General features: G+C 49.6%; 1 protein-coding gene across 3 annotated transcripts in view; it reads left to right on the forward strand.

Annotated features, from left to right (window-relative positions):
- Positions 1-895: 895 nt before the first annotated feature.
- Positions 896-18,148, forward strand: part of ERG (ETS transcription factor ERG) — a 263,697-nt gene continuing 246,444 nt past the window's right edge. Inside the window, exon 1 of one of the 3 annotated variants that reach the window (XM_042957218.1) lies at positions 896-920. The gene's annotated coding sequence lies outside the window, so the exon portion shown is untranslated. Of the gene's footprint in view, positions 921-1,936; positions 1,976-17,843; positions 18,009-18,148 lie in introns of those variants that run through there. The other 2 variants (XM_042957219.1, XM_042957217.1) reach the window with 2 other exon arrangements.

The following is an 18,148-nucleotide window of genomic DNA, read 5'->3' on the forward strand; positions in this document are numbered from 1 at the left end:
TGTGTGTGTGTGTGTGTGTGTGCGCGCGCAGGAAATTTCCTAAGAATAGATTTGCAGTTTCATGAAAGTTGCCCATTTAAAAAAGAAACACTTCCTTGGAGGGTTTGAAATGGCAGATTTTCAAATTAATGGGTCCATTTTGGCGGCTTTAGGGTTAAAGATCCCCTCAGAATCTAAAGGGTCCCCGAAAAGGCAATTTCTAAACTCAGCTGCTTAGACCCAGTTTTTTTCCCCCAGCAAACAGGAAATGGAGCCCTGAAGGCTTTTTTTTTTTTTTAAACTGGAAAGTGCGGAGGGGGGGGGCGGGCATACTCACCGATGCCCACTCACAACCCCGAGCCTGACCCAGACTTGGGGGTCTCTCTGTGTTTTTTCTTCTCTCTCTCTTTTTTTCTATTATTTTGGCAGACTTTTTGGAATGTCTGGGAGCTAAGGGCTTTGCTTCATGGAGCAGAATTCTGCAGCAAGAAAAAGAGAAAGTTATAGACTAAACCACAGAAATGTAAACACGTCTGCAGCTAAAATAACTCCACTTTCATTGAAAACACTCCTCCTTCACAATCAGACTTCTGTGTGCTATGGTCAATAAAACTGCATGTTAATAGCGACCAATTAATAGATTATGTTGCCCGGCCTTAAAAGTTGAGGGAGTTTTAATTATTATTTTTCAAATTAAAGGAGTGCTTATTCCCTCCCATCCCTTGGGGTGGTGGTGGTGGGGGGGACTTAGCCTTCTTGCTGGCTGTTTGCTGAAATTCTTGGCTGTTAAAGTTTGGAGAGGGAGGGACATGAGTAGTTTTCACTTGGTCGGAAAGGAGCGAGTGTGCAAGAGGACGCTCTGGGATGGGTTCCTAGCGAGCGCAGGGATGGTGGTGACGGGCCCCCGGGGACAGCAGTGAATGAAGAGACGACGCACTCAGGTAAGCGCGATTTTGATGTCACGATTCACTGATAAACTAAAACATCTGGAGGGGCTTAGCACAGTGCCCCACAGGCCGAGGAGCGGGACCTCGCGGCTCCCCCGTTGGGGAGTTGTTTTTTGCCGACTGGATTCTGTTCTCACGAGGGCTGCTGTCACGGCGCCCGCGCGTCCGGCCGGGTGTCTGGGCATCCCGCGTCGCGCTGCTCCCCGGCCTCCGCCGGCGGGTCCCGGGGCTCGCCTCTGGCTCCGGGAACGCGCAGGTAGCGACCTCAGGTCTCGCTGAAGCCGGAGGCACCTTGGCACCGCGTCTCTTCTTCCCCAGTCTGAGGGCGACGTGGTCTTGATTCTGATGCGCATCCCAAGGCAGCCGGTGGTTTCAAACTTCTACGGCTGCCACCGGTTCTTTCATTACATGTGACGTCTGTCGTGGCTGAGGCTGGGCAAGAAAAAAACCACACTGCTTCTCACCAGAAGCGACCCCGAGTTCGAGAAGCAAGCTCCTCCGGGGCTCCCCCCGCCCCACTCTTCTGGTCTCCCCTCCTGGAGGCGCGTCCCGGGTTTGTCTCCGGCCCGGCTCACGCCGTCCCGGGCTCGGCTGTAGCTCCTCCTCCTCCTCCTCCTCCTCCTCCTCCTCCTCGCCCCCAGCGCCCTCCCCCGCCGTCAGCTCCGTCCTAAACCCGGCGGCGACCAGACCCGCCCGCGCCGCCGCGCTCCCCGGCCCCCGGGCGCGCGCACGGACACGCGCGCCCGCAGACCCACGCGCGCGCCCCCACGCGCCCGGGAACACGCGCGCGCCCGCGCCCGCGCCCCGCCCCCCGGGCGCGCACCTCCCGCTCGCGGGTCGCGCGTCGGGGCGGCCTCCCTGCTCGGCGATTGGCGGGAGCCGGAGCCTCCCCGAGGCCGGCGCCCACACCATGGGCTGAGCCCGTCGGCGCCCCGGGAGTCAGTGCGGCCCGGCTCCGCGCGCGCACCGCCAGGCACGCGCGCGGGCACACGCGGGCGCGGACACGCACGTGCGGGACACGCCCTCCCCGACGGCGGCGCTCGCCTCCGGTAAGTCCCGCGCCCCGCGCGCCCTGCCCGGCTCCCGCGCGGGCGGCGGCGGGGTGGCCGGCCCTTCCGACGGCGCGGGGACAGGTGGGGCGTGCGACGCAGGGAGGGACGGCTCGCCGCTGCGCTGCCCGGGGTCCCGGGGAAGGCGCGCGGGGCCCGGGCGGGACGGAGAGGAGCAGGGACCCCGAAATCGGCGGGGGCCTCATCTGGGACACCGAGCAAAAAAAAAAAAAAAAAAAAGCGTGTTCGTTCTTGCCTCGATGGGAGTTCGGTGTTGCCCTGAAGTCCACTGTGGGCTGGAAGCGGGACCAGATGTGGACTAGGCTGTCACCCCGCTGGGTCATTGCAGGCAGGGACTCTCCCTCCGACGCTCCAAACCCCGGGAAACCGGGCTCTGCCTCTTTCTTCTCCCCCGTCCCTGTCTCCGTCGTGTCACCTCTGACATTTCAGCCTGCAGCTGTTATGTTTGCGTGCTTACAATTTGCCACCTTAATTGGGAGTTCTTGGCATGTTTAAAAATGTGGCCTGTAATTCTTTTTTTTTTTTTTTTTAATCAGATAGCCTTGGTATAGAGATGGTTTACAAAAGGTACTTATAGACTTATTTTTTTAGTATTTTTAAGCCTAAAACTTAAATGCTATTATTAATAGCAGACCAGACTGCCCAGTAAAATGGGTAAACAATTTTGATGCAGATGTGCACTTAATGCAACTCGTTGATATAAGGGTAATTTCGTTTATCCTTCAAAAGAACTTATTCATATGGGCCACAGATTTCACACTCGACATGTTTCTGTAGTTCTGCAGTTCAAAAAACTTCCAATGCGAGTAAAAAACATTGTATTCTTCCCCGGGGTGACATAACATAGCGCATAGAGTTTATTTATCATTGGAACTACTTTTGAGGATTTTCGGTTGTCTCCAAGTAGTTTAGAGCCCTTGACCAGCCTCAGCTCCGCATCACCTTATCACCCGGAGAACTGTCACATTCCTGGGGTTAACCCCTGCTCTGCTGGCAGCCGCTCGTGTGGGCTCCTTCAGCCCCCCGGGAAGACCAGGCAACGCGAGTTCTGTACAAACCCAACCAAATTACTTCAGTGGGTGTCAAATTATGAATGAGCTAATCATACCATCGAAATGACAAATCTGGTGGAAGCAGGGTGAGATATGCAAACTTTGTGGCTAGTATGTGAAGTTTCATAATTCTAAAGAAAGGTTTTATGAGTGCTACCCACATCACAAATGCCGTTTGCGGTCCGGTAATCCTAGCTTCATTCGGACATTGCACGGTGCTGGCGAATGGGTATTATATCTTTTGATTTATAGGTTTCAGAATGTGTCATTCCAGTTACACTTAAAATTACGGTTTCTTCTCTTTTCTGACACTTTGTCATGACTTTATTTTAGTTTAAAAAATTCAGGGTAGGCTTGTGATACATTATTTTACATGAGTCTGTGATTTCACGATGAGTGCCTGGGGATTTAACCCAATGTTCCTCCTTCAGCTAAAATTTTGAAAATCAGCGTTTCCCATTGAATGGATTATGTAACGGGGCTGCGTGTCCGTGTGGATATCAACAGTCCTCCCTCTACTTCCCATGTTTTGTTTTGGTATTCTAGAAAAAGCTTGTTGAATTTCTAATCTCAGAAAAATCCAGTATTTTATTTGTGGTAAGGGCTAAGATCCCAGGGGAGTGCCAGATATGTATATATATGTAAGAAGGAAAGCATCTCCCAAAGATGTCAAAATGGATTTTTAACTTACGTGCTTTTGTAAAGCGTCATACACATGATGTGCATGCATGGGATATATCATGTCTCGTATCATAGGCAAATAGATAATAGAAAACTTCCAACTTTTTCCCTAAAATTAATATTCGCTCTGATTTTTTTTTTCCGGCTCATTATCCTTAAACAAGAACATAAAATAACAGAAGGGGGAATTATTTCTTCACAAGACAGAGGAGCTAATGTTCCTGGAGGCTTTTCCTATCCTCAGTGAAAAACGATAGCAGGTCGGCGTCGGTCATATGATACGGAGTGGTGGGGAGACATTGTCATGTTGAATAAATGTCAGTGCTGCCTTCGATTTCATAGAACTCTGTTCAGGAGGTGTTGACATAAAGACACCTGCATGTTTCTAACGAGACTTACGGAGCTGGGGAAACAAGATGTGGCCAAGGTAACTTAAGTCATCATGCGCGAAACCCCGGCCTTTTGATGGAGCTCCGTGTAGGGTGGGAGTTGATCGCTCTCTAACTGCAAGTCTCTGTGTCGCCTCCCGGCTTCATCAGCCTTTGCTTCCCAGGCAAGCTTTTCCGGTGAGGAGGAGAATGCCAAAGGGGGTTCTGTGTTCTTTCCCCTCTCTGTGGAAGGATTCTTGGGCTTTTCCTAGGGGATGTAGTCCTTCAGAACACAGCTTTTGTTTATGGTCTATACACCTTGAACTTGAAACTGTATTAAAAACTCTGGAGCGGCATCTGTAAGAAAAAGAAGCCGACGTACAGTAGAAGCATTTAAATGTTTCGGACACAACTTCAGGTCGTTTCGATACCTGGTTGCGGAAGTGTGGGGAGTTGGGGGTCTTGGGGGGACTTTGTAAGTCACGGCGGTAGCTGGTGATTGCTCGCACACGAGGGCTTATTGATGCTCTGGATGACCTTCTCTCTCTAGTGTTTCTTTGCACTTCTGGGCGTGAGTTAATTACTTGTACATTTAGCGTTGAGTATTAGCCGTGAGTTAATTACTTGTACATTTTGCATTGTCAGTATGTGGCCCACATTTATTGATTCAAAGCTGTTTGTAGATAAATGACAGGAGTTTCCAGTGGTCTGGACTAGCCTCCAAACAGTTCTTCAAAAGAGCCTGGCGTGGGGGGGGGGTAGAGATTCCCCTTTTAACTTTACCTTTTATTTCTAACATTTTAGCATTTAAAGGAGAGAGGATTCAAGGCTTCATGTTTGTAACATTGCAGACCTAGCGAAGGTAGTGAAGGCGGGTGGTCTAAAATTAACTTGGCTAAATTTAAGTGTAAGTAAAACGTAGACAGCACCAAGAAATTAAAGGGTGCGTCCAAAAATGGAGCTCTGGGTCTACGTTTTAGATTTAAAGTAACTTTTAAGTTCTTCTATTTTTAAGGCCACATGTCATAATCTGGAAGACCCTGATTGCGTAGGAGAAATAGTAATTTAACAATGAAAGTAAGGGGTTCAGTTACCTTGACTCCGCGCATGTTCAGAAGTGTGTGCAAAGGAAGTCCAGTTATGTGACTTTTCTGTTTGAAAATGGCTGCGTGTGGAGAATGAAATATCCTCGAAGTGTGGAAAACAAGCCTTTTTGAGTTAATTTATCGCTTTTTAAAATTACAGTCCTAGACGACGAGACGTGAGATCTGATTTAGGACACACTGCCAGCGTGTCGAAAGGTTTTTAAAAACGAGATGGGTGGCTGCCTCCTTTCAAAACATACCCTTTGGTTTTGAATTGTGTTAGTGGGAATGAGATTTTCACACATGCTGGTGTCTCATATGGGATTCCTTTTAGTAATAATATTATTCCAATAATTATTCCCCCTGGAAGTGGTGGGGGGGGGGGGAAGCATCTGTCCAACGAGTTAGGAAAGAAAACAGACAGCTGCGTGGCGATATTTTTTAATAGCAGGAAACTCTAATTTTCACTTAATTAAAAGTCCGGCAAAGGTTCCCGAATCTTAAGAGTCAAGATGAGGGACACCTGGGTGGCTCAGTCGGTTAAGCGTCCGACTTTGGCTCAGGTCATGATCTCAACAGCTTGTGAGTTCGAGCCCCGCGTCGGGCTCTGTGCTGACAGCTGAGCCTGGAGCCTGCTTCGGATTCTGTGTCTCCCTCTCTCTCTGTCCCTCCCCTGCTCATGCTCTGTCTCTCTCTCTCGAAAATAAATGGACATTAAAAAAATAAAAAAAATAAAAGGGAAGATGTGTGTTTAGTTCTCGGTTAAGGTCCAGGGGAGCACAGGAGGTGAGCCCCGCTTGGTGTCCTATCGTTGCCCGATTTCTGTTCCTCTCCGTTCCTGGTGGGAAGATTCATCTTCTCTGGGTCGGAGTGGAAGTGTGGGTTGTGGATTCTTGGCGCTGAGTAACTTAGCTGAAGTTGCAGAGTAAAAGAAAGACAAAATTGGAGTGCGCGTTTTTCTGTGTTCCGGGCAGGGAGGTCTGCGTGACCACCTTGGGTACAGCCGCATCGGGGGCATGGGTTCGCTGGTGTCGTCACCTTTCTGTCTGCGCTAGGGTGGACCTCAGACTCTGTTGCTCTTGGGAACAGGAAGAGAAACCCAGGGTCTTAACCATGTCTGCTAACGACCCGTTGCCTTCACAGAATAAATTGATTGCAGTCGGCAGCGGGGGAAGTCACGTTCCCATTCGGTGTCACTGAGGCCAGGAATTCCGCTTGAAGCCGAGGGAATGAGGATCTCAGGCTTCTGAGAGGAGATTGAAAGGAGCTGCCATGAGGAGCCTGGTGGGAGGGGGAGGGGACCACTAGGGCACCTTGCAGGGAGGACCCCAGGAGTGAACCGGGTAGGACTTCAGGATCCTTACATGGGCCTACAGAGATCTACGCCGAGTATAAATAATGACGGAAGTGTGCGCTCGTAAAAGAAAATGTTGGGAAACATTTTCCACTTAGGATCTTAATGTAAAACTTTTTTTTTCCTTAAGTTTATTTATTTTGAGAGAGAGTGCGTGGAGGTGAGGCAGGGAGGGGCAGAGAGAGAGAGAGAGAGAGAGAGAGGGAATCTTTGCTGTCAGCATAGAGCCCGACTTGGGACTTGAACTCACAAACTGTGAGATCATGATCTGAGCTGAAACCAAGAGTTGGACACACCCAGGTGTCCCTTCATATTAAACTTTTATTTATTTATTTATTTATTTGCTTATTTATTTATTTATGTTTGTTTATTTATTTCTGTATATTTTGTTGTCCATTTGGCTTACATACAGCCCAACAAGTACCCTCCTCAGTGCCCCAAATATTAAACTTTTAAATGAAACGGCTTAGAAAGCTGAAGTTTCTTTTATTAGGAAGCGAGGCAAAAACGCGTAGAAAAGAAACTGCCAGCTGAGGAACGTTCTGACATCTCATACTTCGAGTGCCTTCTCATTAATATCGTATCCGACCTCACAAAGCCGGTGTGAGCCTGCTGCCACATTTACAAATCTGGGTCTCTAATTGCACAGAATGTAACCTCGTCTCGTGCAAAGGCTCTGGCTCTTTTTGCAGCGCAAGATACAGCGGCGAGATGACAGAATCAGCAAAAGGAGAGGAAAATTTGCTTCTCCAGGATCGAAAAGTACTTTCTCGTCTCTTTGACTCCGGCAGTAAAATTTACTTCACTGCGGAGTTCTGAAATAGAAATAATGACAATAAAGATCAAATCCAGGGAATGTTGCCGGTCTTTTCTGGAGAAGGCAGGTTAAGTCAGCATCTTACCAATGTTTCCTCCGAGCTCTGAGACCCAAATGAAAGTCCCGGCTTTGGAGGCAGAGGAAGAGCATACCCATTACCGCTTGAGGTCTCAAAGAGAGAGGATTTCATAGCTGAAATAGCATCAGTTCTGAAGCGGCCCACTACATAACTGGATGTAGTTTTGCGGTTTTCTAAGACTTACTTATAAATGCAGGTGATGAAACAGAACATCCCCCAAGGACAGTGTCTCCCCAACACTCCCTACCGAACGGGTAAAACCAGAGCTGAGCCAGTAGAATCATCCCGTAAGTACGCAGACCCCACAGGGAACTACCAGGAGGCAGAGAAGGGGTTACATTTGTCTCCATGTATCAGAACGCGTGTAGAACGACAGGTAGCTGCAGCATAAAGTTTTTCTTTGCAAAAACGAAGCATTAAATCATGCTGAGTTTTGTTTATTGGTTTTAGGCGACCTGGGAACGTGTTTCGCAATCCAGGTTTCTGGATCACCTATTAAACGAGAGCACCAGCCACACAGAGACACGGGGGACCTGGGTCGATTAGGGACGATGAAGGCACTGGGTACATCTGGAGTTTCGGAACACCACTGCACATTTAATGGGGAAAGCCGGAAAATTCCAGCAGGAAGCTCACCTTTCTACCTGTCTGACTCCGGCAATTAGTGACCCGCCTGATTTATTCTTTTCCCAGCTAATCGTATTGACAGCAGGCAAACAGAACGGTAGCCCTTTTCACTCCAGATCGCTAATAGCACTCTGAGAGCAGCGTCCTCGGGAAACACGTCCCCAGGCGGAAATGAATGCGGGCCAGGCGGCGTGCCCGGGGACGCAGGGAACGCTGACAGGCAGAGGTCGGACCGTGGCCGGCTTCCGTCCAGGTGGTGACGGTCTCGGGCCGCCGGCGGAGGAGGGGGCTTCTGGGTCAGAGAGGGGCGAGTCCAGGAAGGGAGACCGGCAGGTGCGGGAAATGTATCAGGGAATGGCGAGCTGCCTTTTCAGGCTGCGTTCCTGACTCACGGTCTGCACAAGACGCCGCGCGGGGCACTGGGGAAGCCTCGGGTTGTACCGTCAGGACGTTGAAATATGGAAAGGGGGCGGGGGGGGGGTGGGGAAGGCCCGTGCTGCGGGATCTAGAGAGGAGGTGACTTCATATGCTGACAAAAGGGCCTCATTCAGGACGGCCACCTGCTCAGCCCGGGCCTGTTTGATGGTGAGCCAGGGCCCCACGCTGTGCAGCGATGGCGGTGGTGGCCCCCATGGGGCTGCTACGTCAAGCACTCTGATGGGTATAGCGGTGGCCGTGACAGAGACCCCACCGAGGCAACACACGGGGCAAGCTTCTTATCCCATCGCACAGGCCCTTATCTCTACGGACCCACGGGAGAACCTCACGTTTAGCCTTCGATTCGGGAGAAATCGTGCGAGCCTTTGGCTGGCTGGCCCAGCTCTGGCAAGCGGCCCCACAGCCCGCCTGCAGGGCTCTTACCCTTGTTCCTCCTACAGCCTCATCCGTACTGTTTATTTTGCAACTACTGCTTTTTTTTTAATGTTTACTTTTTGTGGGGGCGGGGAGGGGCAGAGAGAGAGGGAGACACAGAATCCCAAGCAGGCTCCAGGCTCCGAGCTGTCAGCACAGAGCCCGATGCGGGGCTCGAACTCACGAACTGGGGAGATGGTGACCTGAGCCGAAGTTGGACGCTTAACTGACTGAGCCACCCAGGCGCCCCTACTTCTGAGTTTTTAAAAACCTTTTTATATTGCATATATCCTTGTAGATCACTTTACATCTTTTTTTTTTTGGAACAAGGTGGAATATAAAAATTTTCCATCTTATAAGAATCATACGATCAAAGAGTGATCTAAACCATACCCTAGGAAGACCCAAGAATGCTTCCCGAAGGATGAGGCATTGGGGCTGTGCCGTGCCGCCAGGTGGTGTGTTGGCCCTGGTTCGGCGGGGACAGACTGCAGGCTGCAGTGGGCAGGGGGCAGGGGTGTTAGGCATTGCTCGTGTTCAGGGTGTTGGAGGTGCTACTTGGGAGGTGGTCCATGTAGCACAGAGGTGCCCAACCCTTCCCGGTTCTGGACGGACCAATCTAGACACTTACTTCAATATCCCAAGTGTGAAGTTATTTCTTAAAAATATTTATTTTTGAGAGAGAGAGAGAGAGAGAGAGCACACAAGCAGGAAAGTAGCAGAGAGAGAGGGAGATACAGAATCTGAAATAGGCCCCAGGCTCCGAGCTGTGAGCACAGAGCCCGACGCGGGGCTCGAACCCACAAACCATGAGCTGACTTCAGACACTTAATGGGCTGAGCCGCCCAGGCACCCCCTCCAGTGTGCAATTAAAATAGGGGATAAAATAATGTTGCAAAAAGGCAGGAAGAGTGTGGTGTTTGGAGGGTTGTAATTGACATTGGGTGCACCAGGTGGGGGAAGCATGGGGCATGTGTCACCGTAGGTCACTCTTGCCGTGGCTCTTTGGAGGAAGGGCCTTTATTGCCCCCGTTTTCCAGAAGAGCAGAGTGAGGCTTGGGAGTGCGGAGGCCAGAGTCTCACCGATAGTAAGAACCTGCAACGTCAAGTTCTGGAATCTTTGCAAGGGCTCTGCTGTCTGGAATCCCCTTGGTCAGAGCAGAGAGCCCACTGACAGAAGTGACGAGGAGGGAGCATGGTGACAAAGAGGCCGAGTCAGTGGGAGGTCAGAGCAGCACTGGTCAGAGAACGTCGAGTGCAAGTCTCACGCCTAGTTTTAAACATTTTAGCAGTTAAGAAAGACAAAGAAACTGGTTAAATTCGTTTTAACAATCGATTTCATGTAATGCAACGTGCAAAATATTATCATTTCAAATGCAATGCGTATAAAAATATTGGTGAGTTATTTTGCGTTATTATTTTTTATTACAGTAAATGTTCAAAATCCGGTGTGCAGTTTACACGTACAACACATCTCGGGCTGGACTGACCATATTTCGAGGGCTCAGCGGCCACACGTGGCTAGCGACCACCGTAGTGGATGGCGCAGGTTTAGAATCTTGGGAAGATGAGTTCCTGTTTAATGTACTCGGGCAGCAGCTGTGAAATTTGTAATATAACTCGCTCACTGGACTGGGATGCTGTGACTTTGTATCTCCTTTGGCTATCTCCTGGAAGGTCACTGTGGGACCAGCTAGGATTGCAACAGAAAACCTAACACTAGCCGTGGCACATTCAGTACTAACTTTGCACTTTTCAAATCGGAGGGAAAATTCATATATAATGTTTCCTGTTGACTCACTTTGTTCTTCGAAAGAGCAAAATAAAGTCTCTACTTTCAGGCGGACACTTTGCATACCCCGTAATGGGTACGTGCTGCCTTGATTGGAATCCTGTGCTCTGACAACTTCATGAGCAAAAAAATCCTACCTGACTATTCCCTGTTTAAAGGCAATTCCAGTAGGATGACAAATTTCTTATTTTGCGTGTGGACAGTTTCTTGAGAAAAATGCAATTTATCATTTTGAAGAATAACATTCTTTTTTTTTAATATTTTTTTTTTTTAGTGTTTATTTTTGAGAGAGAGACAGAATGTGAGTGGGTTAGGGGCAGAGAGAGAGGGAGACACAGAATCCGAAGCAGGCTCCAGGCTCCGAGCCGTTGGCACAGAGCCTGACACGGGGCTCGAACTCACGAGCCGTGAGGTCACGACCTGAGCCAAAGTCGGACGCTCAGCCGACTGGGCCACCCAGGCGCCCCCGAAGAGTAACATTCTTGAGGTGCCGGGATCCCTGAGAAAGAAAGAACATCGATGGGGTGGATCGTTGCAGAATTAAGTTTCGAGGGCAAGAATTTGCGGTTTGGTAGCAGCAGGTTCATCTCACGTAGGCCTCTCCCTCTTTGTGGAGCACCCAAGTTCCTGGCAAAGTCTTACAGAGTCAATCATGTTGTTCATTCGTTGCTTGTCATCGTCAGTGTGCTGTGTAATGTGTCTTTCAATCGCTGAATAACTGAACGACTGTCCTTGAATAGCTGTCTTTACCATATGCATGCTTTGGTGTTCAGATTTAATTTAATTTTTATGCAAAGGAAAAAAAAAACAAAAAACAAACAAAAAACTCTTCACTGTAGATTCTTACTCCTCCACATTTCCCTGAGTAAGAAATTTGTTTTCAGTTCCAGTGCTTGGTCTGCAGCAAACTCCTCGTCTGTGCTTCCTTGTAAATGGTTTGTTTTCATTATCGCTAGTGCCTGATAAGGGAATTTTGCTCTCCTTGTTCTGGTTTATTTTTCCCAGTGGGCAGTGCTTGCTGTAAACAAAACAAAACAACAAAACAAAACAAAAAAACCCCCCAAAAAACCAGTTTTAAGTAAAATGCATGTGGCTGGTCTCAACTCTTATCACCGTAGCAAATTTAACACCTAATTCTGCGCAGTTATTGGGCAACCAAACAGAAGGGACAAAGAATGTTGTGATTATTTAAAAACAAAACAAAACCCAAACCTCAAAATGAATGAACGGGGCTGTACGCTCTCGTCTGTTCTGTCACACGTTTCTGGCCGCTGGGGCGCTTCATGGTAAGGCCGTCGAGGGACGCACAAAGCCGCAAGAATATTTATCTTGCATCCAGTAGGCTCCACTGCTTTCACACCCGGACGCCGAATCCAGTTTTGCGGTCGAATCCCGCTCCGTTCACCGGGGAGCCTCGGCTACCAGGCGAGATCCTTCTAGAAGTAATCGCAGTTCTGTTCTGGGGCTCCTGCGTGTCCCCTGGATGCCGTCGGCTGCGTCTAACCTACTGGTTTCCCACGGGACTACAAATTTAATTTAAGGCCTAAATTGTATTTGAGAAGTCTGAAGCGCATTAAGCCTTCTGAAATAATTCACTTGGGATTACGTTCAGTGAACGTGTAAATATGAGAATGTGCGAGGCAAGTGGTCTCAACAGAGAATGGATGCGAGACTGCGTTGATGTAAGCCACATGTGCTTCAAATCTTGGAGGAAAATCTGTGTCACCGCTGGCGACCAGACCTTGAGGCTGGCCGGGGAGGTTTACGTCCAGTCGCTTCTGCGCTGGGTCCCTGCCGCGTCCCCGGGGGAGACCTCGGAGACAAACTGCTAACTGTGGGATTGTCAGCCAGGGGGCTCAGCTGTCAGCTGTGGCATGGTGAAGGCGACAGAAAGCCAGAGGGAGGGGCTGTGTCGCCCCCGTCCCCAGACGGTTCCCCACCAGCTTCTCAGGTTGGGTGTTTGTGGGTGCAAAATGGCCAACGTGTGCTCTTGGAAGCTGCTATGTGAGTTAGACTTGGGTTGGGGACGACAACCGTGGGGTCTTTGCCTCCAGGCTGAAGACCTTTCTTATGCTGGGGCGGGTACAGTGACATGATAGTGTCAGGCTCTAGAGACACCTGGTCAGTGAGGACAGTGAGCGTTGCTAAGTGCCCCCCACTTCCTGCTGACCTCTGGCGGACACGTCTCCCCCTCGGCACCGGAACCTCCCATCTCTGCCTCTCCTGCACCGGCCTGGTCCCCTTAAGCGCATGGGGTCTGAGGTGGCCGTGCCAGCGAAATTTCACCTGCCGTGGGCACGCACGGGGGCTAAAAGAAACAAGCCGGCGAGTCTAATGAAATCAGGCTGCAGATCTGAAGCGATTTTGGAATATCCTGCTCTGCTTTCTGTCCTGTGTCTGGTTTTCATGGAAATTGGTGTCTGGGAATGAGAGGGAATCGGAGGGGATTTGCTGGAGGCAGGTGCCTGCTTCTTTGGCTTTGGCCCTTAGGAGTCAGGTCCAGGGACCTCCTCAGAGGGGGGAGGGACACAGAGGTCTTAGGAGATTTGATGAGCACCGTGCAGTCTTTATAAGACTGGGGATTTTTGCAGACTTCCTGATTGTTGAAAATTATTCATAAGTCCGCCGTAGTCTGGGATTTTTAGGACAGAAAGCACACTCCACTTATTGTCCGTGCTTCGTAAGTTACCCTTTGAGGTCGCCACAATGTTATTTTTATGGCGTGCGAGGCCGCCTGCGTGGGTAACTTCTGAGATTATGAGTAAAACGACTCCATTTCTTTCTCCGGCAAGGGCTTGACCGGTTCAGGTCAAAGATGTGCAGCAGCATCCTGGCCCTGGTGGAAATCCAGGCTGCGTCCTGAGACATTGGGAATGCGTTCTGGTCCACCCTAGATGAAAGAAGTCGTGGAAATGAGGATCGGAATTCGTTACGTTTGCCCTGGCAAGGGAAGCAAGATTGAGCACCAGTTTTTAGTCTTTGCTCCAAGCAAGTGAAATAAGAATTGCATATCATGTATTCGAGAAAGTGAAATGCATGCTTCCCTTTTGGAATGAGCGAGATTTGTAACAGACTAAGGCAAGAAGGCAGAGATTGCTGCCTTGGCTACATAATATGCAATGAAAAGATGTCCTGAGAAATCTGCGGCTGGTAGACTTTTTAAAAAATAGGTTGCTGGTTTTCAGTAACTACACTCATCTGCCTCATTTGTCTCAGACCATTAGCTCTTTATTTCTTTCCTTTTTAACCTTTTTTTTTTTTTTTTGGTTTCTTTTTGGTTTTTTTGTCTTGTACTCGACACCCACCGGCTTCCAGAACAAGAGGCGATGTGTGTGTGACTCGTTGGCTAAAGGGCATATCAGGGGAGCATCCGTCTTCTAGAAATAATGATGGGGACATCCTAAACTGATTGGGGTAAATGCAGACGGCTTTTATCACGAGGCTTTGGTGCTAAACACATGGAGACCAAGCTATGCTTTCGGATGTAGTTACCCTCAGGCTTAAATTCGTGTTTTCCACTTTTTCATGACCGATGCCCTACAGATGGAGTCTTTGCAGGCATCCTTCCCCTACCCTCCCCTTTTCCTACATGCAAATCTGACACCATTAGGAATTTTATGGTATATATATTAAATGTGTGTGTGTGTGTGTGTGTGTGTGTGTGTACACATATTCAGGTATAATTTGTACTTACACATGAAAAGAGGGAAGACTTTTCTTATCCTCTGAGAACTGATTAGCTTTTTTAAAAAAAATTAATATTCATTTTTTTTTTGAGAGAGAGAGAGAGAGAGAGAGAGAGAGAACGCAAGCAGGAGAGGGGCAGAGAGAGAGGGAGTCACAGAATCCAAAGCAGGCTCCAGGCTCCGAGCTGTCAGCACAGAGCCCGACGTGGGGCTCGAACCCACGAACCGCGAGATCGTGACCTGAGCCCAAGTCTGAGCCCAAGCTCAACCGTCTGAGCCCCCCAGGCGCCCTCCCGCCATGCTTAGCTTTGAAAAAGATTCTGTTTAAGAGAAGGGAGGGCATCTGCCCCAGAGCGTGGCCTGAAAACAGACAGTGGTAAAGCAAAACCCTCCCAAGAGCTCCCGCTGCCTCTCTCAGAGGGCTCCGTTAAACACACAGACTTGGAGACCACACAGTCCTTCCGCTTGTGAGAAGGTGCTAGGATGCTTATCAGACTTAGGGTGGACGAGACCTGACGGGCTGCCGGAGCACCCCAGCTGCAACACAAGACCCCAGAGGCCGGTGGCCCCTTGCGCGGTAGCCCCTGCCTTTACTTCTGGGTCTGGACAGGAGCAGCCCTCTGGCTTCTGCAGACAGCCTCCCCCGCCCCCGTCCCCTTGGACGTACAACTGTAGGCCGTGTGGCCGATCTGGTACAGCTGGATCCCTCTGACGCTCATGTCTCCCCTCCAGTTAAGATGGAAATATATTAGAGAATAAACAACCAAAAGAGACATGCTGAGTTTCACCCAAAAATCAATCAGAAGAGAAAAACACTTGGGCCAGCGTCAAGAGAAACAAAACTGAGCCAGCACAGATTTTTATGAAAATGATCATTGAATAGTATTTCCATGAAAAGGCAACTGACTCAGAGTCGGAGGGTGAGTGTCCCGTGAGGCAGACCAGAGTCGGAAGGGCCCGCCCACGCCCGGGGCTCACAGCCCCGCTCAAGCTCAGTTACTAGAAGTGACCCAACCATCCCGAAAATAGGAAAAAGGACACGAGGGACAAGCCAGACTCTTAGGAAGGGAGAAAATGTGTGTTGTGAAACCAGCCCGGCTCGGGAAGACTGTCACGTCGCATTGGGCTTCTCCTCCCCAGAAGCAGCCCCGCAAATAACCCTCTTGCGCCCGGGGAAGGCTGTGCGGCACAGTCCCTGACCTTCTGGAAGGGCCCAGCGAGAAAACGGATGTTGCTGCGAGTGCCAGAGGCACACAGATGAGGCGTTTTGTTTAAATGCTTACCTCCGGCTCAAGGCATAGGAGGCGTTCTGGTACTTTCGGCTGGTATACTTCCTTCTGGAACATCACGAGGGAGCTGCCTTCGATCTGAGGCAGGAGATCCGAGTGGTTCTGTGAGCATCTCCCGGGAGCTGCCCTCTGGAACCCAGCGGCTCCCTCCGCCCCTCCCCCCCCCCCCGGGGCCGTCCGGGCTCCGTATCTGGAATGTAAAAGGTACGTTCTCGTGGATTCTTCTGGTCTGGTTTGTCTGCGCTTTAAGAGATGCTTAACTCCTAGCGAGTACCGGCTACTTAGGAAAGCTCGCTCTCCTGAAACTTTCCCCTCTTCTTCTTTCCAAATGGCCCCCTTGTAATGTCTTACAGACAGACGTTAGTTTGAGTCAGCGGTGATCCGCAGTCTTAATTTTGACAGCAGCAGAATGACCAAGAGCTATGTCATAGTCACATGAAGCACAGACTTGGGAGTTTATGAATGCTTGCCCTTAAAAAATCACTAAAAATACCTCTTCACACCATGCCTCCACACGCAGTGGATGCCAGGGTGGTAAAATCACATCGTTATCTGCTTTTTTGGTACTAAGGGTGGATGGTAATAATTTTGGGGTGGATGACAGACCACAATGTGTGTCTAAACACTTACGTGAAACTCGTTTATATTATGGGCTGTGTATCCGATCTTCTGTGACTATAGCCGATACTTTGCTGTGCTCTTTCTGGGGAATTCTCTTTGAACTTGGTAATGGGGACTTTTGGTTGTAAAACAAGACAGGAGTTTGGAAAACATTGATGTTCCTCATGAACCAGGGTCAATGCCGGCACCAACTGCATCCGCACCTGTATCCAGAAAGAGGAAATATCTAACACCGTTTGGCCTTCCGAGGCCGTTGCAGACTTGTTTCACAGCTTGGCTCTCTTATTCAGTATGATTTTTGTATGGCATTTTCCCTCCAAAACCTTATCATAAATGTAAGCTCTTACATATATGACGTACACACACATACTGTATTATGTAGGTTACATGTATGCATATTACATTACACTATGTATGTTACAATAACGCTGTACTAAAATAACCTCGTCATCAGAGCCTAGAATTAAGGTTAAATTGTCTCTTCCTAGACCACATTCAGAGAAGTCTGAGGAGGACCCCAGGTGGCCTGGATTTTACTCTCCTGCTAATTACTCAGGTGGAAAAAGACTGGTCTGTGCTGTTGTCCTTATAAGCGATTTCTGTAGACCCAGGCACCTGCATTCAGAGTACGGGAAGGTTCCAGTATGCTTAGAAACCGCACCCAAATAAACACCAGCCTTCACAACTGGGACCTAGGAAAAGTGCTTTTATCGTGGAAAGCCGAAATCCGCTTTAAGAAAATAAGATTTTTAAAAGCGAAGTTGTCTCCCCATCTTGTTGTGTGTTGTAGTAAATGGAACCATCTTTTCAAGGAACTCTTCTGCTCAGTAGGAATATTGTCACACTGATTTGCAGAAGGCCGCCTGTTAGCTGGAGCCACAGTTTTCACTGGAAAAGAAAGCCGATGACAGTCCCTCCTTTTTTACTTCTCTTCCTGGCTTGGCCCTGAGTCAGGCTGGCATATCGGACTCCCCTCTGGGTCCAGCGGTACCACCCGGAGAGGGGAGGGAGTGTGGCTGGAGACCCCTGTAGGGAGGATGTCCAAGCCCGCCTACGTTTGCTGCATGGAGCAGGGGTGGGGCACAGAAAGGGACCGGGCGTGGTCATGCCAGTTCCCAGACATCCTAGCCTTCTTTCCACACCCCTACCCATGAGCGGTTTCCGTGAGCTCTCAGCTGTGGGTCACCTGCTGCAGGGGATGGCATTTGTCACCCTGACCCCGTCACCAGCCAACGCAGACTCAAGCCCTTGGTTCTTTCGTCACATTTACTTGAAAACTCTCTGAACACGTGGCATTAGCATAAACACGCTGGTTCATTTTTCTTTACGTTGCCCCAAAATGGTACTGGGGGGAGGGGTTCCTCAAACGATCTCGCCAGCACTGAAAATGGGGACACACAGGTGCCGTGGCACCACTCACTGATACATTGTGGTCGAGTCCCATCTTCTTTTGACCTTTTGAGGGTTGTTCTTGTGGTTTGGGATATTTCAGGAGAGGACTGAATCAAATGGGTTCTTTTGTTCCTCAGAACGCCTGGATTCCTGGTGTGGTGTCAGGACCGCTTCTCTTAAGAAAGCACCTCCCTCTTAAACAAAAGCACCAGGGACCGCGGACCCTGCTGTTGGCTGTGACGCACGTCAAGCTTAGAACGAGGAAGGATTGCGTCCTCACTCTGTCGCCCTGCAGACCTGCACCTTGGCCACTGTAGGTGAGGGTCACGGAGCGCGTGTGGGCGTAGTCGGTACGTCCACAAAGATGTTTCTGTTCCCCCACTTTGGGTTTTCGTCCCGAGACCGCTCATTACACCATTCCATAAATCCTCCATTATAGGTAGTAAAACCTAATTTT

This window comes from Panthera tigris, chromosome C2 (assembly GCF_018350195.1).
Source record: "Panthera tigris isolate Pti1 chromosome C2, P.tigris_Pti1_mat1.1, whole genome shotgun sequence".
NCBI lineage: Eukaryota > Metazoa > Chordata > Mammalia > Carnivora > Felidae > Panthera > Panthera tigris.